The sequence below is a fragment of the Electrophorus electricus genome, chromosome 2 (genome assembly GCF_041902795.1).
Source record: "Electrophorus electricus isolate QZ-2024a chromosome 2, ASM4190279v1, whole genome shotgun sequence".
NCBI classification, from domain to species: Eukaryota; Metazoa; Chordata; class Actinopteri; order Gymnotiformes; family Gymnotidae; genus Electrophorus; species Electrophorus electricus.
The window spans coordinates 28,436,787-28,461,677 of record NC_137498.1 but is presented as its reverse complement, the minus strand read 5'-3'; positions in this window follow the sequence as shown (position 1 = coordinate 28,461,677).

Genomic DNA, 24,891 nt, shown 5'->3' with positions numbered 1-24,891 from the left:
CTATATGATCAGTGCAGCATGTCTTTCTGTGATTCGTACACTGAAGGACCCATACCTGAATTTTCCTGTAACTCCTAATTTACTGGGATAACCATCAGTGATTATAATTGAAGATATGGGGATTAAATTGTGCAATCCCACAAACTGCCCAAAATGGAATACATACATATGTTGTGAACATGTAAAAAAGTGTGCTCCAACTTTAGCATCTTTCTTTTAGAAATCTAGAAAGTGCTACCAAGTTGGGGTATATTTTTTTACAGATGATTTGACACATTGTTTTTCTTGTAATGGTTTTTCCATCAATTGTAATCTATTAAGAGAAAAAAAACAGTACTTTCTTATAATGGGGAAAGGGTTCTGCTTGGAGTATTCTAAAGGTTGTTTTGTTTTTTTCTGTAGGTTGTCAGTCTAGTTTATTTTGAAATCTATCTTGTCCAAATATTATTTCACCAGAAAGAAAATACAGAAATGAACTCTGAGATCTTCACCATTTCAACAAATAATAATTTGCATATCATTTGGCACTCTGTCTGCAAGGCCTTCAGCTTTCCTAGGTGTAAATCACTCTGGTCGTAGGAAAGAAAATGTGGACATTCATCTAACTGTTGTTGAAATATATGAGTTTCAAGTGGGCTGGGCTGTTAATGGCCTTGTGAATTGGTGATCTTTAGGTGCATATAAAAATCCTACATATGAGATCATGCAACTCAGAAGGAGAATCTGTTCCAGTTTTGAATCTTTCCTCAAGTTTTTCTTAAATACAAGGTATGTCACTAATATCCAGTTTTATCCACTTAGGTTTTCTGAAGAGAACAGTTCCCACAGCTGATATCCCAACAATTGAAAAAAAAGTGTTCAGCATCCAGCAATGTCACATGAGATACCCTAACAATTGCGCTGACCTGTTTCAAAATTTGGTAAGTGCCTTTGTTGTGGTAGTTGTAAGTGACTCTATCAACCAGAGATACATCTATGTATAACAATTGTACATGGCATACAAAAGGAGATGAGTTGCAAAGAATGCACATTGAAATGACTTCAAATTGGAGCAATGATATGGAAATCTGTCATAAGTGCTTCACTTTGGAGTATTTTCATCTGTGTAATTTCCTTCTATATGATCAGTGCAGCATGTCTTTCTGTGATTCGTACGCTGAAGGACCCATACCTGAATTTTCCTGTAACTGCTAATTTACTGGTATAACCATCAGTGATTATAATTGAAGATATGGGGATTAAATTGTGCAATCCCACAAACTGCCCAAAATGGAATACATACATATGTTGTGAACATGTAAAAAAGTGTGCTCCAACTTTAGCATCTTTCTTTTATAAATCTAGAAAGTGCTACCAAGTTGGGGTATATTTTTTTACAGATGATTTGACTCACATTGTTTTTCTTGTAATGGTTTTTCCATCAATTGTAATCTATTAAGAGAAAAAAACCCAGTACTTTCTTATAATGGGGAAAGGGTTCTGCTTGGAGTATTCTAAAGGTTGTTTTGTTTTTTTCTGTAGGTTGTCAGTCTAGTTTATTTTGAAATCTATCTTGTCCAAATATTATTTCACCAGAAAGAAAATACAGAAATGAACTCTGAGATCTTCACCATTTCAACAAATAATAATTTGCATATCATTTGGCACTCTGTCTGCAAGGCCTTCAGCTTTCCTAGGTGTAAATCACTCTGGTCGTAGGAAAGAAAATGTGCACATTCATCTAACTGTTGTTGAAATATATGAGTTTCAAGTGGGCTGGGCTGTTAATGGCCTTGTGATTTGGTGATCTTTAGGTGCATATAAAAATCCTACATATGAGATCATGCAACTCAGAAGGAGAATCTGTTCCAGTTTTGAATCTTTCCTCAAGTTTTTCTTAAATACAAGGTATGTCACTAATATCCATTTTTATCCACTTAGGTTTTCTGAAGACAACAGTTGCCACAGCTGATACCCCAACAATTGAAAAAAAAATGTTCAGTATCCAGCAATGTCACATGAGATACCCTAACAATTGCAATGACTTGTTTCAAAATTTGGTAAGTGCTTTTGTTGCGGTAGTTGTAAGTGACTCTATCAACCAGAGATACATCTATGTATAACAATTGTACATGGCATACAAAAGGAGATGAGTTGCAAAGAATGCACATTGAAATGACTTCAAATTGGAGCAATGATATGGAAATCTGTCATAAGTGCTTCACTTTGGAGTATTTTCATCTGTGTAATTTCCTTGTATATGATCAGCGCAGCATGTCTTTCTGTGATTCGTACGCTGAAGGACCCATACCTGAATTTTCCTGTAACTGCTAATTTACTGGAATAACCATCAGTGATTATAATTGAAGATATGGGGATTAAATTGTGCAATCCCACAAACTGCCCAAAATGGAATACATACATATGTTGTGAACATGTAAAAAAGTGTGCTCCAACTTTAGCATCTTTCTTTTAGAAATCTAGAAAGTGCTACCAAGTTGGGGTATATTTTTTTACAGATGATTTGACTCACATTGTTTTTCTTGTAATGGTTTTTCCATCAATTGTAATCTATTAAGAGAAAAAAACCCAGTACTTTCTTATAATGGGGAAAGGGTTCTGCTTGGAGTATTCTAAAGGTTGTTTTGTTTTTTTCTGTAGGTTGTCAGTCTAGTTTATTTTGAAATCTATCTTGTCCAAATATTATTTCACCAGAAAGAAAATACAGACATGAACTCTGAGATCTTCACCATTTCAACAAATAATAATTTGCATATCATTTGGCACTCTGTCTGCAAGGCCTTCAGCTTTCCTAGGTGTAAATCACTCTGGTCGTAGGAAAGAAAATGTGCACATTCATCTAACTGTTGTTGAAATATATGAGTTTCAAGTGGGCTGGGCTGTTAATGGCCTTGTGATTTGGTGATCTTTAGGTGCATATAAAAATCCTACATATGAGATCATGCAACTCAGAAGGAGAATCTGTTCCAGTTTTGAATCTTTCCTCAAGTTTTTCTTAAATACAAGGTATGTCACTAATATCCAGTTATATCCACTTAGGTTTTCTGAAGACAACAGTTGCCACAGCTGATATCCCAACAATTGAAAAAAAAGTGTTCAGCATCCAGCAATGTCACATGAGATACCCTAACAATTGTGCTGACCTGTTTCAAAATTTGGTAAGTGCTTTTGTTGTGGTAGTTGTAAGTGACTCTATCAACCAGAGATACATCTGTGTATAACAATTGTACATGGCATACAAAAGGAGATGAGTTGCAAAGAATGCACATTGAAATGACTTCAAATTGGAGCAATGATATGGAAATCTGTCATAAGTGCTTCACTTTGGAGTATTTTCATCTGTGTAATTTCCTTCTATATGATCAGCGCAGCATGTCTTTCTGTGATTCGTACGCTGAAGGACCCATACCTGAATTTTCCTGTAACTGCTAATTTACTGGAATAACCATCAGTGATTATAATTGAAGATATGGGGATTAAATTGTGCAATCCCACAAACTGCCCAAAATGGAATACATACATATGTTGTGAACATATAAAAAATTGTGCTCCAACTTTAGCATCTTTCTTTTAGAAATCTAGAAAGTGCTACCAAGTTGGGGTATATTTTTTTACAGATGATTTGACTCACATTGTTTTTCTTGTAATGGTTTTTCCATCAATTGTAATCTATTAAGAGAAAAAAACCCAGTACTTTCTTATAATGGGGAAAGGGTTCTGCTTGGAGTATTCTAAAGGTTGTTTTGTTTTTTTCTGTAGGTTGTCAGTCTAGTTTATTTTGAAATCTATCTTGTCCAAATATTATTTCACCAGAAAGAAAATACAGAAATGAACTCTGAGATCTTCACCATTTCAACAAATAATAATTTGCATATCATTTGGCACTCTGTCTGCAAGGCCTTCAGCTTTCCTAGGTGTAAATCACTCTGGTCGTAGGAAAGAAAATGTGCACATTCATCTAACTGTTGTTGAAATATATGAGTTTCAAGTGGGCTGGGCTGTTAATGGCCTTGTGATTTGGTGATCTTTAGGTGCATATAAAAATCCTACATATGAGATCATGCAACTCAGAAGGAGAATCTGTTCCAGTTTTGAATCTTTCCTCAAGTTTTTCTTAAATACAAGGTATGTCACTAATATCCAGTTTTATCCACTTAGGTTTTCTGAAGACAACAGTTGCCACAGCTGATATCCCAACAATTGAAAAAAAGTGTTCAGCATCCAGCAATGTCACATGAGATACCCTAACAATTGTGCTGACCTGTTTCAAAATTTGGTAAGTGCTTTTGTTGTGGTAGTTGTAAGTGACTCTATCAACCAGAGATACATCTGTGTATAACAATTGTACATGGCATACAAAAGGAGATGAGTTGCAAAGAATGCACATTGAAATGACTTTAAATTGGAGCAATGATATGGAAATCTGTCATAAGTGCTTCACTTTGGAGTATTTTCATCTGTGTAATTTCCTTCTATATGATCAGTGCAGCATGTCTTTCTGTGATTCGTACGCTGAAGGACCCATACCTGAATTTTCCTGTAACTGCTAATTTACTGGGATAACCATCAGTGATTATATTTGAAGATATGGGGATTAAATTGTGCAATCCCACAAACTGCCCAAAATGGAATACATACATATGTTGTGAACATGTAAAAAAGTGTGCTCCAACTTTAGCATCTTTCTTTTAGAAATCTAGAAAGTGCTACCAAGTTGGGGTATATTTTTTTACAGATGATTTGACTCACATTGTTTTTCTTGTAATGGTTTTTCCATCAATTGTAATCTATTAAGAGAAAAAAACAGTACTTTCCTATAATGGGGAAAGGGATCTGCTTGGAGTATTCTAAAGGTTGTTTTGTTTTTTTCTGTAGGTTGTCAGTCTAGTTTATTTTGAAATCTATCTTGTCCAAATATTATTTCACCAGAAAGAAAATACAGAAATGAACTCTGAGATCTTCACCATTTCAACAAATAATAATTTGCATATCATTTGGCACTCTGTCTGCAAGGTCTTCATCTTTCCTAGGTGTAAATCACTCTGGTCGTAGGAAAGAAAATTTGGACATTCATCTAACTGTTGTTGAAATATATGAGTTTCAAGTGGGCTGGGCTGTTAATGGCCTTGTGATTTGGTGATCTTTAGGTGCATATAAAAATCCTACATATGAGATCATGCAACTCAGAAGGAGAATCTGTTCCAGTTTTGAATCTTTCCTCAAGTTTTTCTTAAATACAAGGTATGTCACTAATATCCAGTTTTATCCACTTAGGTTTTCTGAAGACAACAGTTCCCACAGCTGATATCCCAACAATTGAAAAAAAAGTGTTCAGCATCCAGCAATGTCACATGAGATACCCTAACAATTGCACTGACCTGTTTCAAAATTTGGTAAGTGCTTTTGTTGTGGTAGTTGTAAGTGACTCTATCAACCAGAGATACATCTATGTATAACAATTGTACATGGCATACAAAAGGAGATGAGTTGCAAAGAATGCACATTGAAATGACTTCAAATTGGAGCAATGATATGGAAATCTGTCATAAGTGCTTCACTTTGGAGTATTTTCATCTGTGTAATTTCCTTGTATATGATCAGCGCAGCATGTCTTTCTGTGATTCGTACGCTGAAGGACCCATACCTGAATTTTCCTGTAACTGCTAATTTACTGGAATAACCATCAGTGATTATAATTGAAGATATGGGGATTAAATTGTGCAATCCCACAAACTGCCCAAAATGGAATACATACATATGTTGTGAACATGTAAAAAAGTGTGCTCCAACTTTAGCATCTTTCTTTTAGAAATCTAGAAAGTGCTACCAAGTTGGGGTATATTTTTTTACAGATGATTTGACTCACATTGTTTTTCTTGTAATGGTTTTTCCATCAATTGTAATCTATTAAGAGAAAAAAACCCAGTACTTTCTTATAATGGGGAAAGGGTTCTGCTTGGAGTATTCTAAAGGTTGTTTTGTTTTTTTCTGTAGGTTGTCAGTCTAGTTTATTTTGAAATCTATCTTGTCCAAATATTATTTCACCAGAAAGAAAATACAGACATGAACTCTGAGATCTTCACCATTTCAACAAATAATAATTTGCATATCATTTGGCACTCTGTCTGCAAGGCCTTCAGCTTTCCTAGGTGTAAATCACTCTGGTCGTAGGAAAGAAAATGTGCACATTCATCTAACTGTTGTTGAAATATATGAGTTTCAAGTGGGCTGGGCTGTTAATGGCCTTGTGATTTGGTGATCTTTAGGTGCATATAAAAATCCTACATATGAGATCATGCAACTCAGAAGGAGAATCTGTTCCAGTTTTGAATCTTTCCTCAAGTTTTTCTTAAATACAAGGTATGTCACTAATATCCAGTTTTATCCACTTAGGTTTTCTGAAGACAACAGTTGCCACAGCTGATATCCCAACAATTGAAAAAAAAGTGTTCAGCATCCAGCAATGTCACATGAGATACCCTAACAATTGTGCTGACCTGTTTCAAAATTTGGTAAGTGCTTTTGTTGTGGTAGTTGTAAGTGACTCTATCAACCAGAGATACATCTGTGTATAACAATTGTACATGGCATACAAAAGGAGATGAGTTGCAAAGAATGCACATTGAAATGACTTCAAATTGGAGCAATGAAAATGGAAATCTGTCATAAGTGCTTCACTTTGGAGTATTTTCCTATGTGAAATTTCCTTCTATATGATCAGTGCAGCATGCCTTTCTGTGATTCCTACGCTGAAGGACCCATACCTGAATTTTCCTGTAACTGCTAATTTACTGGAATAACCATCAATGATTATAATTGAAGATATGGGGATTAAATTGTGCAATCCCACAAACTGCCCAAAATGGAATACATACATATGTTGTGAACATGTAAAAAAGTGTGCTCCAACTTTAGCATCTTTCTTTTAGAAATCTAGAAAGTGCTACCAAGTTGGGGTATATTTTTTTACAGATGATTTGACTTACATTGTTTTTCTTGTAATGGTTTTTCCATCAATTGTAATCTATTAAGAGAAAAAAAACAGTACTTTCTTATAATGGGGAAAGGGTTCTGCTTGGAGTATTCTAAAGGTTGTTTTGTTTTTTTTTCTGTAGGTTGTCAGTCTAGTTTATTTTGAAATCTATCTTGTCCAAATATTATTTCACCAGAAAGAAAATACAGAAATGAACTCTGAGATCTTCACCATTTCAACAAATAATAATTTGCATATCATTTGGCACTCTGTCTGCAAGGCCTTCAGCTTTCCTAGGTGTAAATCACTCTGGTCGTAGGAAAGAAAATGTGCACATTCATCTAACTGTTGTTGAAATATATGAGTTTCAAGTGGGCTGGGCTGTTAATGGCCTTGTGATTTGGTGATCTTTAGGTGCATATAAAAATCCTACATATGAGATCATGCAACTCAGAAGGAGAATCTGTTCCAGTTTTGAATCTTTCCTCAAGTTTTTCTTAAATACAAGGTATGTCACTAATATCCAGTTTTATCCACTTAGGTTTTCTGAAGACAACAGTTGCCACAGCTGATATCCCAACAATTGAAAAAAAAGTGTTCAGCATCCAGCAATGTCACATGAGATACCCTAACAATTGTGCTGACCTGTTTCAAAATTTGGTAAGTGCTTTTGTTGTGGTAGTTGTAAGTGACTCTATCAACCAGAGATACATCTGTGTATAACAATTGTACATGGCATACAAAAGGAGATGAGTTGCAAAGAATGCACATTGAAATGACTTCAAATTGGAGCAATGATATGGAAATCTGTCATAAGTGCTTCACTTTGGAGTATTTTCATCTGTGTAATTTCCTTCTATATGATCAGCGCAGCATGTCTTTCTGTGATTCGTATGCTGAAGGACCCATACCTGAATTTTCCTGTAACTGCTAATTTACTGGAATAACCATCAGTGATTATAATTGAAGATATGGGGATTAAATTGTGCAATCCCACAAACTGCCCAAAATGGAATACATACATATGTTGTGAACATATAAAAAATTGTGCTCCAACTTTAGCATCTTTCTTTTAGAAATCTAGAAAGTGTTACCAAGTTGGGGTATATTTTTTTACAGATGATTTGACTCACATTGTTTTTCTTGTAATGGTTTTTCCATCAATTGTAATCTATTAAGAGAAAAAAACCCAGTACTTTCTTATAATGGGGAAAGGGTTCTGCTTGGAGTATTCTAAAGGTTGTTTTGTTTTTTTCTGTAGGTTGTCAGTCTAGTTTATTTTGAAATCTATCTTGTCCAAATATTATTTCACCAGAAAGAAAATACAGAAATGAACTCTGAGATCTTCACCATTTCAACAAATAATAATTTGCATATCATTTGGCACTCTGTCTGCAAGGCCTTCAGCTTTCCTAGGTGTAAATCACTCTGGTCGTAGGAAAGAAAATGTGCACATTCATCTAACTGTTGTTGAAATATATGAGTTTCAAGTGGGCTGGGCTGATAATGGCCTTGTGATTTGGTGATCTTTAGGTGCATATAAAAATCCTAAATATGAGATCATGCAACTCAGAAGGAGAATCTGTTCCAGTTTTGAATCTTTCCTCAAGTTTTTCTTAAATACAAGGTATGTCACTAATATCCAGTTTTATCCACTTAGGTTTTCTGAAGACAACAGTTGCCACAGCTGATATCCCAACAATTGAAAAAAAGTGTTCAGCATCCAGCAATGTCACATGAGATACCCTAACAATTGTGCTGACCTGTTTCAAAATTTGGTAAGTGCTTTTGTTGTGGTAGTTGTAAGTGACTCTATCAACCAGAGATACATCTGTGTATAACAATTGTACATGGCATACAAAAGGAGATGAGTTGCAAAGAATGCACATTGAAATGACTTTAAATTGGAGCAATGATATGGAAATCTGTCATAAGTGCTTCACTTTGGAGTATTTTCATCTGTGTAATTTCCTTCTATATGATCAGTGCAGCATGTCTTTCTGTGATTCGTACGCTGAAGGACCCATACCTGAATTTTCCTGTAACTGCTATTTTACTGGGATAACCATCAGTGATTATATTTGAAGATATGGGGATTAAATTGTGCAATCCCACAAACTGCCCAAAATGGAATACATACATATGTTGTGAACATGTAAAAAAGTGTGCTCCAACTTTAGCATCTTTCTTTTAGAAATCTAGAAAGTGCTACCAAGTTGGGTATATTTTTTTACAGATGATTTGACACATTGTTTTTCTTGTAATGGTTTTTCCATCAATTGTATTCTATTAAGAGAAAAAAAAACAGTACTTTCTTATAATGGGGAAAGGGTTCTGCTTGGAGTATTCTAAAGGTTGTTTTGTTTTTTTCTGTAGGTTGTCAGTCTAGTTTATTTTGAAATCTATCTTGTCCAAATATTATTTCACCAGAAAGAAAATACAGAAATGAACTCTGAGATCTTCACCATTTCAACAAATAATAATTTGCATATCATTTGGCACTCTGTCTGCAAGGCCTTCAGCTTTCCTAGGTGTAAATCACTCTGGTCGTAGGAAAGAAAATGTGGACATTCATCTAACTGTTGTTGAAATATATGAGTTTCAAGTGGGCTGGGCTGTTAATGGCCTTGTGAATTGGTGATCTTTAGGTGCATATAAAAATCCTACATATGAGATCATGCAACTCAGAAGGAGAATCTGTTCCAGTTTTGAATCTTTCCTCAAGTTTTTCTTAAATACAAGGTATGTCACTAATATCCAGTTTTATCTACTTAGGTTTTCTGAAGACAACAGTTGCCACAGCTGATACCCCAACAATTGAAAAAAAAATGTTCAGCATCCAGCAATGTCACATGAGATACCCTAACAATTGCACTGACCTGTTTCAAAATTTGGTAAGTGCTTTTGTTGCGGTAGTTGTAAGTGACTCTATCAACCAGAGATACATCTGTGTATAGCAATTGTACATGGCATACAAAAGGAGATGAGTTGCAAAGAATGCACATTGAAATGACTTCAAATTGGAGCAATGATATGGAAATCTGTCATAAGTGCTTCACTTTGGAGTATTTTCATCTGTGTAATTTCCTTCTATATGATCAGTGCAGCATGTCTGTCTGTGCTTCGTACACTGAAGGACCCATACCTGAATTTTCCTGTAACTGCTATTTTACTGGGATAACCATCAGTGATTATAATTGAAGATATGGGGATTAAATTGTGCAATCCCACAAACTGCCCAAAATGGAATACATACATATGTTGTGAACATGTAAAAAAGTGTGCTCCAACTTTAGCATCTTTCTTTTAGAAATCTAGAAAGTGCTACCAAGTTGGGGTATATTTTTTTACAGATGATTTGACTCACATTGTTTTTCTTGTAATGGTTTTTCCATCAATTGTAATCTATTAAGAGAAAAAAAACAGTACTTTCTTATAATGGGGAAAGGGTTCTGCTTGGAGTATTCTAAAGGTTGTTTTGTTTTTTTCTGTAGGTTGTCAGTCTAGTTTATTTTGAAATCTATCTTGTCCAAATATTATTTCACCAGAAAGAAAATACAGAAATGAACTCTGAGATCTTCACCATTTCATCTAACTGAATTTTCCTGTAACTGCTATTTTACTGGGATAACCATCAGTGATTATAATTGAAGATATGGGGATTAACTTGTGCAATCCCACAAACTGCCCAAAATGGAATACATACATATGTTGTGAACATGTAAAAAAGTGTGCTCCAACTTTTGCATCTTTCTTTTAGAAATCTAGAAAGTGCTACCAAGTTGGGGTATATTTTTTTACAGATGATTTGACTCACATTGTTTTTCTTGTAATGGTTTTTCCATCAATTGTAATCTATTAAGAGAAAAAAACCCATTACTTTCTTATAATGGGGAAAGGGTTCTGCTTGGAGTATTCTAAAGGTTGTTTTGTTTTTTTTCTGTAGGTTGTCAGTCTAGTTTATTTTGAAATCTATCTTGTCCAAATATTATTTCACCAGAAAGAAAATACAGAAATGAACTCTGAGATCTTCACCATTTCAACAAATAATAATTTGCATATCATTTGGCACTCTGTCTGCAAGGTCTTCAGCTTTCCTAGGTGTAAATCACTCTGGTCGTAGGAAAGAAAATTTGGACATTCATCTAACTGTATTTGAAATATATGAGTTTCAAGTGGGCTGGGCTGTTAATGGCCTTGTGATTTGGTGATCTTTAGGTGCATATAAAAATCCTACATATGAGATCATGCAACTCAGAAGGAGAATCTGTTCCAGTTTTGAATCTTTCCTCAAGTTTTTCTTAAATACAAGGTATGTCACAAATATCCCATTTTATCCACTTAGGTTTTCTGAAGACAACAGTTGCCACAGCTGATACCCCAACAATTGAAAAAAAAGTGTTCAGCATCCAGCAATGTTACATGAGATACAATAACAATTGAGCTGACCTGTTTCAAAATTTGGTAAGTGCTTTTGTTGCGGTAGTTGTAAGTGACTCTATCAACCAGAGATACATCTGTGTATAGCAATTGTACATGGCATACAAAAGGAGATGAATTGCAAAGAATGCACATTGAAATGACTTCAAATTGGAGCAATGATATGGAAATCTGTCATAAGTGCTTCACTTTGGAGTATTTTCATCTGTGTAATTTCCTTCTATATGATCAGTGCAGCATGTCTTTCTGTGATTCGTACACTGAAGGACCCATACCTGAATTTTCCTGTAACTGCTATTTTACTGGGATAACCATCAGTGATTATAATTGAAGATATGGGGATTAAATTGTGCAATCCCACAAACTGCCCAAAATGGAATATATACATATGTTGTGAACATGTAAAAAAGTGTGCTCCAAATTTAGCATCTTTCTTTTAGAAATCTAGAAAGTGCTACCAAGTTGGGGTATATTTTTTTACAGATGATTTGACTCACATTGTTTTTCTTGTAATGGTTTTTCCATCAATTGTAATCTATTAAGAGAAAAAAAACAGTACTTTCTTATAATGGGGAAAGGGTTCTGCTTGGAGTATTCTAAAGGTTGTTTTGTTTTTTTCTGTAGGTTGTCAGTCTAGTTTATTTTGAAATCTATCTTGTCCAAATATTATTTCACCAGAAAGAAAATACAGAAATGAACTCTGAGATCTTCACCATTTCAACAAATAATAATTTGCATATCATTTGGCACTCTGTCTGCAAGGTCTTCAGCTTTCCTAGGTGTAAATCACTCTGGTCGTAGGAAAGAAAATTTGGACATTCATCTAACTGTTGTTGAAATATATGAGTTTCAAGTGGGCTGGGCTGTTAATGGCCTTGTGATTTGGTGATCTTTAGGTGCATATAAAAATCCTACATATGAGATCATGCAACTCAGAAGGAGAATCTGCTCCAGTTTTGAATCTTTCCTCAAGTTTTTCTTAAATACAAGGTATGTCACAAATATCCCATTTTATCCACTTAGGTTTTCTGAAGACAACAGTTGCCACAGCTGATACCCCAACAATTGAAAAAAAAGTGTTCAACATCCAGCAATGTTACATGAGATACAATAACAATTGAGCTGACCTGTTTCAAAATTTGGTAAGTGCTTTTGTTGCGGTAGTTGTAAGTGACTCTATCAACCAGAGATACATCTGTGTATAGCAATTGTACATGGCATACAAAAGGAGATGAGTTGCAAAGAATGCACAATGAAATGACTTCAAATTGGAGCAATGATATGGAAATCTGTCATAAGTGCTTCACTTTGGAATATTTTCATCTGTGTAATTTCCTTCTATATGATCAGTGCAGAATGTCTTTCTGTGATTCATACGCTGAAGGACCCATAACTGAATTTTCCTGTAACTGCTAATTTACTGGAATAACCATCAGTGATTATAATTGAAGATATGGGGATTAAATTGTGCAATCCCACAAACTGCCCAAAATGGAATACATACATATGTTGTGAAAATGTAAAAAAGTGTGCTCTAGCTTTAGCATCTTTCTTTTAGAAATCTAGAAAGTGCTACCAAGTTGGGGTATATTTTTTTTCAGATGATTTGACTCACATTGTTTTTCTTGTAATGGTTTTTCCATCAATTGTAATCTAATAAGAGAAAAAAACAGTACTTTCTTATAATGGGGAAAGGGTTCTGCTTGGAGTATTCTATGGGTTGTTTTGTTTTTTTCTGTAGGTTCTCAGTCTAGTTTATTTTGAAATCTATCTTGTCCAAATATTATTTCACCAGACAGAAAATACAGAAATGAACTCTGAGATCTTCACCATTTCAACAAATAATAATTTGCATATCATTTGGCATTCTGTCTGCAATTTCTTCAGCTTTCCTAGGTGTAAATCACTCTGGTCGCGGGAAAGAAAATTTGGACATTCATCTAACTGTTGTTGAAATGTATGAGTTTCAAGTGGGCTGGGATGTTAATGGCCTTGTGATTTGGTGATATTTAGGTGCATATAAAAATCCTACATATGAGATCATGCAACTCAGAAGGAGAATCTGTTCCAGTTTTGAATCTTTCCTCAAGTTTTTCTTAAATACAAGGTATGTCACTAATATCCAGTTTTATCCACTTAGGTTTTCTGAAGACAACAGTTGCCACAGCTGATATCCCAACAATTGAAAAAAAAGAGTTCAGCATCCAGCAATGTCACATGAGATACCCTAACAATTGCGCTGACCTGTTTCAAAATTTGGTAAGTGCTTTTGTTGCGGTAGTTTTAAGTGACTCTATCAACCAGAGATACATCTGTGTATAACAATTGTACATGGCATACAAAAGGAGATGAATTGCAAAGAATGCACATTGAAATGACTTCAAATTGGAGCAATGATATGGAAATCTGTCATAAGTGCTTCACTTTAGAGTATTTTCATATGTGAAATTTCCTTCTATATGATCAATGCAGCATGCCTTTCTGTGATTCATACGCTGAAGGACCCATACCTGAATTTTCCTGTAACTGCTAATTTACTGGAATAACCATCAGTGATTATAAATGAAGATATGGGGATTAAATTGTGCAATCCCACAAACTGCCCAAAATGGAATACATACATATGTTGTGAAAATGTAAAAAAGTGTGCTCCAACTTTAGCATCTTTCTTTTAGAAATCTAGAAAGTGCTACCAAGTTGGGGGTATATTTTTTTACAGATGATTTGACTCACATTGTTTTTCTTGTAATGGTTTTTCCATCAATTGTAATCTATTAAGAGAAAAAAAACAGTACTTTCTTATAATGGGGAAAGGGTTCTGCTTGGAGTATTCTAAAGGTTGTTTTGTTTTTTTCTGTAGGTTGTCAGTCTAGTTTATTTTGAAATCTATCTTGTCCAAATATTATTTCACCAGAAAGAAAATACAGAAATGAACTCTGAGATCTTCACCATTTCAACAAATAATAATTTGCATATCATTTGGCATTCTGTCTGCAAGGTCTTCAGCTTTCCTAGGTGTAAATCACTCTGGTCGTAGGAAAGAAAATTTGGATATTCATCTAATTATTGTTGAAATGTATGAGTTTCAAGTAGGCTGGGCTGTTAATGGCCTTGTGATTTGGTGATCTTTAGGTGCATATAAAAATCCTACATATGAGATCATGCAACTCAGAAGGAGAATCTGTTCCAGTTTTGAATCTTTCCTCAAGTTTTTCTTAAATACAAGGTATTTCAAAAATATCCCATTTTATCCACTTAGGTTTTCTGAAGACAACAGTTGCCACAGCTGATACCCCAACAATTGAAAAAAAAGTGTTCAGCATCCAGCAATGTTACATGAGATACAATAACAATTGAGCTGACCTGTTTCAAAATTTGGTAAGTGCTTTTGTTTCTGTAGTTGTAAGTGACTCTATCAACCAGAGATACATCTGTGTATAGCAATTGTACATGGCATACAAAAGGAGATGAATTGCAAAGAATGCACATTGAAATGACTTCAAATTGGAGCAATGATATGGAAATCTGTCATAAGTGCTTCACTTTAGAGTATTTTCATATGTGAAATTTCCTTCTATATGATCAGTGCAGCAGGTCTTTCTGTGATTCGTACACTGAAGGACCCATACCTGAATTTTCCTGTAACTGCTATTTTACTGCGATAACCATCAGTGATTATAATTGAACGTATGGGGATGAAATTGTGCAATCCCACAAACTGCCCAAAATGGAATACATACATATGTTGTGAACATGTAAAAAAGTGTGCTCCAACTTTAGCATCTTTCTTTTAGAAATCTAGAAAGTGCTACCAAGTTGGGGTATATTTTTTTACAGATGATTTGACTCACATTGTTTTTCTTGTAATGGTTTTTCCATCAATTGTAATCTATTAAGAGAAAAAAAAACAGTCCTTTCTTATAATGGGGAAAGGGTTCTGCTTGGAGTATTCTAAAGGTTGTTTTGTTTTTTTCTGTAGGTTGTCAGTCTAGTTTATTTTGAAATCTATCTTGTCCAAATATTATTTAACCAGAAAGAAAATACAGAAATGAACTCTGAGATCTTCACCATTTCAACAAATAATAATTTGCATATCATTTGGCACTCTGTCTGCAAGGTCTTCAGCCTTCCTAGGTGTAAATCACTCTGGTCGTAGGAAAGAAAATTTGGACATTCATCTAACTGTTGTTGAAATATATGAGTTTCAAGTGGGCTGGGCTGTTAATGGCCTTGTGATTTGGTGATCTTTAGGTGCATATAAAAATCCTACATATGAGATCATGCAACTCAGAAGGAGAATCTGTTCCAGTTTTGAATCTTTCCTCAAGTTTTTCTTAAATACAAGGTATGTCACTAATTTCCAGTTTTATCCACTTAGGTTTTCTGAAGACAACAGTTGCCACAGCTGATACCCCAACAATTGAAAAAAAAATGTTCAGCATCCAGCAATGTCACATGAGATACCCTAACAATTGCACTGACCTGTTTCAAAATTTGGTAAGTGCTTTTGTTGCGGTAGTTGTAAGTGACTCTATCAACCAGAGATACATCTGTGTATAGCAATTGTACATGGCATACAAAAGGAGATGAGTTGCAAAGAATGCACATTGAAATGACTTCAAATTGGAGCAATGATATGGAAATCTGTCATAAGTGCTTCACTTTAGAGTATTTTCATATGTGAAATTTCCTTCTATATGATCAGTGCAGCAGGTCTTTCTGTGATTCGTACACTGAAGGACCCATACCTGAATTTTCCTGTAACTGCTATTTTACTGCGATAACCATCAGTGATTATAATTGAACATATGGGGATGAAATTGTGCAATCCCACAAACTGCCCAAAATGGAATACATACATATGTTGTGAACATGTAAAAAAGTGTGCTCCAACTTTAGCATCTTTCTTTTAGAAATCTAGAAAGTGCTACCAAGTTGGGGTATATTTTTTTACAGATGATTTGACTCACATTGTTTTTCTTGTAATGGTTTTTCCATCAATTGTAATCTATTAAGAGAAAAAAAAACAGTCCTTTCTTATAATGGGGAAAGGGTTCTGCTTGGAGTATTCTAAAGGTTGTTTTGTTTTTTTCTGTAGGTTGTCAGTCTAGTTTATTTTGAAATCTATCTTGTCCAAATATTATTTAACCAGAAAGAAAATACAGAAATGAACTCTGAGATCTTCACCATTTCAACAAATAATAATTTGCATATCATTTGGCACTCTGTCTGCAAGGTCTTCAGCCTTCCTAGGTGTAAATCACTCTGGTCGTAGGAAAGAAAATTTGGACATTCATCTAACTGTTGTTGAAATATATGAGTTTCAAGTGGGCTGGGCTGTTAATGGCCTTGTGATTTGGTGATCTTTAGGTGCATATAAAAATCCTACATATGAGATCATGCAACTCAGAAGGAGAATCTGTTCCAGTTTTGAATCTTTCCTCAAGTTTTTCTTAAATACAAGGTATGTCACTAATTTTCAGTTTTATCCACTTAGGTTTTCTGAAGACAACAGTTGCCACAGCTGATACCCCAACAATTGAAAAAAAAATGTTCAGCATCCAGCAATGTCACATGAGATACCCTAACAATTGCACTGACCTGTTTCAAAATTTGGTAAGTGCTTTTGTTGCGGTAGTTGTAAGTGACTCTATCAACCAGAGATACATCTGTGTATAGCAATTGTACATGGCATACAAAAGGAGATGAGTTGCAAAGAATGCACATTGAAATGACTTCAAATTGGAGCAATGATATGGAAATCTGTCATAAGTGCTTCACTTTAGAGTATTTTCATATGTGAAATTTCCTTCTATATGATCAGTGCAGCAGGTCTTTCTGTGATTCGTACACTGAAGGACCCATACCTGAATTTTCCTGTAACTGCTATTTTACTGTGATAACCATCAGTGATTATAATTGAACATATGGGGATGAAATTGTGCAATCCCACAAACTGCCCAAAATGGAATACATACATATGTTGTGAACATGTAAAAAAGTGTGCTCCAACTTTAGCATCTTTCTTTTAGAAATCTAGAAAGTGCTACCAAGTTGGGGTATATTTTTTTACAGATGATTTGACTCACATTGTTTTTCTTGTAATGGTTTTTCCATCAATTGTAATCTATTAAGAGAAAAAAAAACAGTCCTTTCTTATAATGGGGAAAGGGTTCTGCTTGGAGTATTCTAAAGGTTGTTTTGTTTTTTTCTGTAGGTTGTCAGTCTAGTTTATTTTGAAATCTATCTTGTCCAAATATTATTTAACCAGAAAGAAAATACAGAAATGAACTCTGAGATCTTCACCATTTCAACAAATAATAATTTGCATATCATTTGGCACTCTGTCTGCAAGGTCTTCAGCCTTCCTAGGTGTAAATCACTCTGGTCGTAGGAAAGAAAATTTGGACATTCATCTAACTGTTGTTGAAATATATGAGTTTCAAGTGGGCTGGGCTGTTAATGGCCTTGTGATTTGGTGATCTTTAGGTGCATATAAAAATCCTACATATGAGATCATGCAACTCAGAAGGAGAATCTGTTCCAGTTTTGAATCTTTCCTCAAGTTTTTCTTAAATACAAGGTATGTCACTAATTTCCAGTTTTATCCACTTAGGTTTTCTGAAGACAACAGTTGCCACAGCTGATACCCCAACAATTGAAAAAAAAATGTTCAGCATCCAGCAATGTCACATGAGATACCCTAACAATTGCACTGACCTGTTTCAAAATTTGGTAAGTGCTTTTGTTGCGGTAGTTGTAAGTGACTCTATCAACCAGAGATACATCTGTGTATAGCAATTGTACATGGCATACAAAAGGAGATGAGTTGCAAAGAATGCACATTGAAATGACTTCAAATTGGAGCAATGATATGGAAATCTGTCATAAGTGCTTCACTTTAGAGTATTTTCATAGGTGAAATTTCCTTCTATATGATCAGTGCAGCAGGTCTTTCTGTGATTCGTACACTGAAGGACCCATACCTGAATTTTCCTGTAACTGCTATTTTACTGCGATAACCATCAGTGATTATAATTGAACATATGGGGATGAAATTGTGCAATCCCACAAACTGCCCAAAATGGAATACATACATATGTTGTGAACATGTAAAAAAGTGTGCTCCAACTTTAGCATCTTTCTTTTAGAAATCTAGAAAGTGCTACCAAGTTGGGGTATATTTTTTTACAGATGATTTGACTCACATTGTTTTTCTTGTAATGGTTTTTCCATCAATTGTAATCTATTAAGAGAAAAAAAAACAGTCCTTTCTTATAATGGGGAAAGGGTTCTGCTTGGAGTATTCTAAAGGTTGTTTTGTTTTTTTCTGTAGGTTGTCAGTCTAGTTTATTTTGAAATCTATCTTGTCCAAATATTATTTAACCAGAAAGAAAATACAGAAATGAACTCTGAGATCTTCACCATTTCAACAAATAATAATTTGCATATCATTTGGCACTCTGTCTGCAAGGTCTTCAGCCTTCCTAGGTGTAAATCACTCTGGTCGTAGGAAAGAAAATTTGGACATTCATCTAACTGTTGTTGAAATATATGAGTTTCAAGTGGGCTGGGCTGTTAATTGCCTTGTGATTTGGTGATCTTTAGGTGCATATAAAAATCCTACATATCAGATCATGCAACTCAGAAGGAGAATCTGTTCCAGTTTTGAATCTTTCCTCAAGTTTTTCTTAAATACAAGGTATGTCACTAATTTCCAGTTTTATCCACTTAGGTTTTCTGAAGACAACAGTTGCCACAGCTGATACCCCAACAATTGAAAAAAAAATGTTCAGCATCCAGCAATGTCACATGAGATACCCTAACAATTGCACTGACCTGTTTCAAAATTTGGTAAGTGCTTTTGTTGCGGTAGTTGTAAGTGACTCTATCAACCAGAGATACATCTGTGTATAGCAATTGTACATGGCATACAAAAGGAGATGAGTTGCAAAGAATGCACATTGAAATGACTTCAAATTGGAGCAATGATATGGAAATCTGTCATAAGTGCTTCACTTTGGAGTATTTTCATCTGTATAATTTCCTTCTATATGATCAGTGCAGCATGTCTTTCTGTGATTCGTACACTGAAGGACCCATACCTGAATTTTCCTGTAACTGCTATTTTACTGGGATAACCATCAGTGATTATAATTGAAGATATGGGGATTAAATTGTGCAATCCCACAAACTGCCCAAAATGGAATACATACATATGTTGTGAACATGTAAAAAAGTGTGCTCCAACTTTAGCATCTTTCTTTTAGAAATCTAGAAAGTGCTACCAAGTTGGGGTATATTTTTTTACAGATGATTTGACTCACATTGTTTTTCTTGTAATGGTTTTTCCATCAATTGTAATCTATTAAGAGAAAAAAAACAGTACTTTCTTATAATGGGGAAAGGGTTCTGCTTGGAGTATTCTAAAGGTTGTTTTGTTTTTTTCTGTAGGTTGTCAGTCTAGTTTATTTTGAAATCTATCTTGTCCAAATATTATTTCACCAGAAAGAAAATACAGAAATGAACTCTGAGATCTTTACCATTTCAACAAATAATAATTTGCATATCATTTGGCACTCTGTCTGCAAGGTCTTCAGCTTTCCTAGGTGTAAATCACTCTGGTCGTAGGAAAGAAAATGTGGACATTCATCTAACTGTTGTTGAAATGTATGAGTTTCAAGTGGGCTGGGCTGTTAATGGCCTTGTGATTTGGTGATCTTTAGGTGCATATAAAAATCCTACATATGAGATCATGCAACTCAGAAGGAGAATCTGTTCCAGTTTTGAATCTTTCCTCAAGTTTTTCTTAAATACAAGGTATGTCACTAATATCCAGTTTTATCCACTTAGGTTTTCTGAAGACAAGAGTTGCCACAGCTGATACCCCAACAATTGAAAAAAAATGTTCAGCATCCAGCAATGTCACATGAGATACCCTAACAATTGCACTGACCTGTTTCAAAATTTGGTAAGTGCTTTTGTTGCGGTAGTTGTAAGTGACTCTATCAACCAGAGATACATCTGTGTATAGCAATTGTACATGGCATACAAAAGGAGATGAGTTGCAAAGAATGCACATTGAAATGACTTCAAATTGGACCAATGATATGGAAATCTGTCATAAGTGCTTCACTTTGGAGTATTTTCATCTGTGTAATTTCCTTCTATATGATCAGTGCAGCATGTCTTTCTGTGATTCGTACACTGAAGGACCCATACCTGAATTTTCCTGTAACTGCTATTTTACTGGGATAACCATCAGTGATTATAATTGAAGATATGGGGATTAAATTGTGCAATCCCACAAACTGCCCAAAATGGAATACATACATATGTTGTGAACATGTAAAAAAGTGTGCTCCAACTTTAGCATCTTTCTTTTAGAAATCTAGAAAGTGCTACCAAGTTGGGGTATATTTTTTTACAGATGATTTGACTCACATTGTTTTTCTTGTAATGGTTTTTCCATCAATTGTAATCTATTAAGAGAAAAAAAGCAGTACTTTCTTATAATGGGGAAAGGGTTCTGCTTGGAGTATTCTAAAGGTTGTTTTGTTTTTTTCTGTAGGTTGTCAGTCTAGTTTATTTTGAAATCTATCTTGTCTAAATATTATTTCACCAGAAAGAAAATACAGAAATGAACTCTGAGATCTTCACCATTTCAACAAATAATAATTTGCATATCATTTGGCACTCTGTCTGCAAGGTCTTCAGCTTTCCTAGGTGTAAATCACTCTGGTCGTAGGAAAGAAAATTTGGACATTCATCTAACTGTTGTTGAAATATATGAGTTTCAAGTGTGCTGGGCTGTTAATGGCCTTGTGATTTGGTGATCTTTAGGTGCATATAAAAATCCTACATATGAGATCATGCAACTCAGAAGGAGAATCTGTTCCAGTTTTGAATCTTTCCTCAAGTTTTTCTTAAATACAAGGTATGTCACTAATATCCAGTTTTATCCACTTAGATTTTCTGAAGACAACAGTTGCCACAGCTGATACCCCAACAATTGAAAAAAAAATGTTCAGCATCCAGCAATGTCACATGAGATACCCTAACAATTGCACTGACCTGTTTCAAAATTTGGTAAGTGCTTTTGTTGCGGTAGTTGTAAGTGACTCTATCAACCAGAGATACATCTGTGTATAGCAATTGTACATGGCATACAAAAGGAGATGAGTTGCAAAGAATGCACATTGAAATGACTTCAAATTGGACCAATGATATGGAAATCTGTCATAAGTGCTTCACTTTGGAGTATTTTCATCTGTGTAATTTCCTTCTATATGATCAGTGCAGCATGTCTGTCTGTGATTCGTACACTGAAGGACCCATACCTGAATTTTCCTGTAACTGCTATTTTACTGGGATAACCATCAGTGATTATAATTGAAGATATGGGGATTAAATTGTGCAATCCCACAAACTGCCCAAAATGGAATACATACATATGTTGTGAACATGTAAAAAAGTGTGCTCCAACTTTAGCATCTTTCTTTTAGAAATCTAGAAAGTGCTACCAAGTTGGGGTATATTTTTTTACAGATGATTTGACTCACATTGTTTTTCTTGTAATGGTTTTTCCATCAATTGTAATCTATTAAGAGAAAAAAAACAGTACTTTCTTATAATGGGGAAAGGGTTCTGCTTGGAGTATTCTAAAGGTTGTTTTGTTTTTTTCTGTAGGTTGTCAGTCTAGTTTATTTTGAAATCTATCTTGTCCAAATATTATTTCACCAGAAAGAAAATACAGAAATGAACTCTGAGATCTTCACCATTTCATCTAACTGAATTTTCCTGTAACTGCTATTTTACTGGGATAACCATCAGTGATTATAATTGAAGATATGGGGATTAACTTGTGCAATCCCACAAACTGCCCAAAATGGAATACATACATATGTTGTGAACATGTAAAAAAGTGTGCTCCAACTTTAGCATCTTTCTTTTAGAAATCTAGAAAGTGCTACCAAGTTGGGGTATATTTTTTTACAGATGATTTGACTCACATTGTTTTTCTTGTAATGGTTTTTCCATCAATTGTAATCTATTAAGAGAAAAAAACAGTACTTTCCTATAATGGGGAAAGGGATCTGCTTGGAGTATTCTAAAGGTTGTTTTGTTTTTTTCTGTAGGTTGTCAGTCTAGTTTATTTTGAAATCTATCTTGTCCAAATATTATTTCACCAGAAAGAAAATACAGAAATGAACTCTGAGATCTTCACCATTTCAACAAATAATAATTTGCATATCATTTGGCACTCTGTCTGCAAGGTCTTCAGCTTTCCTAGGTGTAAATCACTCTGGTCGTAGGAAAGAAAATTTGGACATTCATCTAACTGTTGTTGAAATATATGAGTTTCAAGTGGGCTGGGCTGTTAATGGCCTTGTGATTTGGTGATCTTTAGGTGCATATAAAAATCCTACATATGAGATCATGCAACTCAGAAGGAGAATCTGTTCCAGTTTTGAATCTTTCCTCAAGTTTTTCTTAAATACAAGGTATGTCACTAATATCCAGTTTTATCCACTTAGTTTTTCTGCAGACAACAGTTGCCACAGCTGATACCCCAACAATTGAAAAAAAGTGTTCAGCATCCAGCAATGTCACATGAGATACCCTAACAATTGCACTGACCTTTTTCAAAATTTGGTAAGTGCTTTTGTTGCGGTAGTTGTAAGTGACTCTATCAACCAGAGATACATCTGTGTATATCAATTGTACATGGCATACAAAAGGAGATGAGTTGCAAAGAATGCACATTGAAATGACTTCAAATTGGAGCAATGATATGGAAATCTGTCATAAGTGCTTCGCTTTGGAGTATTTTCATCTGTGTAATTTCCTTCTATATGATCAGTGCAGCATGTCTTTCTGTGATTCATACGCTGAAGGACCCATACCTGAATTTTCCTGTAACTGCTAATTTACTGGAATAACCATCAGTGATTATAATTGAAGATATGGGGATTAAATTGTGCAATCCCACAAACTGCCCAAAATGGAATACATACATATGTTGTGAACATGTAAAAAAGTGTGCTCCAACTTTAGCATCTTTCTTTTAGAAATCTAGAAAGTGCTACCAAGTTGGGGTATATTTTTTTACAGATGATTTGAATCACATTGTTTTTCTTGTAATGGTTTTTCCATCAATTGTAATCTATTAAGAGAGAAAAAAACAGTACTTTCTTATAATGGGGAAAGGGTTCTGCTTGGAGTATTCTAAAGGTTGTTTTGTTTTTTTCTGTAGGTTGTCAGTCTAGTTTATTTTGAAATCTATCTTGTCCAAATATTATTTCACCAGAAAGAAAATACAGAAATGAACTCTGAGATCTTCACCATTTCAACAAATAATAATTTGCATATCATTTGGCATTCTGTCTGCAAGGTCTTCAGCTTTCCTAGGTGTAAATCACTCTGGTCGTAGGAAAGAAAATTTGGACATTCATCTAACTGTTGTTGAAATGTATGAGTTTCAAGTGGGCTGGGCTGTTAATGGCCTTGTGATTTGGTGATATTTAGGTGCATATAAAATCCTACATATGAGATCATGCAACTCAGAAGGAGAATCTGTTCCAGTTTTGAATCTTTCCTCAAGTTTTTCTTAAATACAAGGTATGTCACTAATATCCAGATTTATCCACTTAGATTTTCTGAAGACAACAGTTGCCACAGCTGATACCCCAACAATTGAAAAAAAAATGTTCAGCATCCAGCAATGTCACATGAGATACCCTAACAATTGCACTGAGATGTTTCAAAATTTGGTAAGTGCTTTTGTTGCGGTAGTTGTAAGTGACTCTATCAACCAGAGATACATCTGTGTATAGCAATTGTACATGGCATACAAAAGGAGATGAGTTGCAAAGAATGCACATTGAAATGACTTCAAATTGGACCAATGATATGGAAATCTGTCATAAGTGCTTCACTTTGGAGTATTTTCATCTGTGTAATTTCCTTCTATATGATCAGTGCAGCATGTCTTTCTGTGATTCGTACACTGAAGGACCCATACCTGAATTTTCCTGTAACTGCTATTTTACTGGGATAACCATCAGTGATTATAATTGAAGATATGGGGATTAAATTGTGCAATCCCACAAACTGCCCAAAATGGAATACATACATATGTTGTGAAAATGTAAAAAAGTGTGCTCCAACTTTAGCATCTTTCTTTTAGAAATCTAGAAAGTGCTACCAAGTTGGGGTATATTTTTTTACAGATGATTTGACTCACATTGTTTTTCTTGTAATGGTTTTTCCATCAATTGTAATCTATTAAGAGAAAAAAAACAGTACTTTCTTATAATGGGGAAAGGGTTCTGCTTGGAGTATTCTAAAGGTTGTTTTGTTTTTTTCTGTAGGTTGTCAGTCTAGTTTATTTTGAAATCTATCTTGTCCAAATATTATTTCACCAGAAAGAAAATACAGAAATGAACTCTGAGATCTTCACCTTTTCAATAAATAAT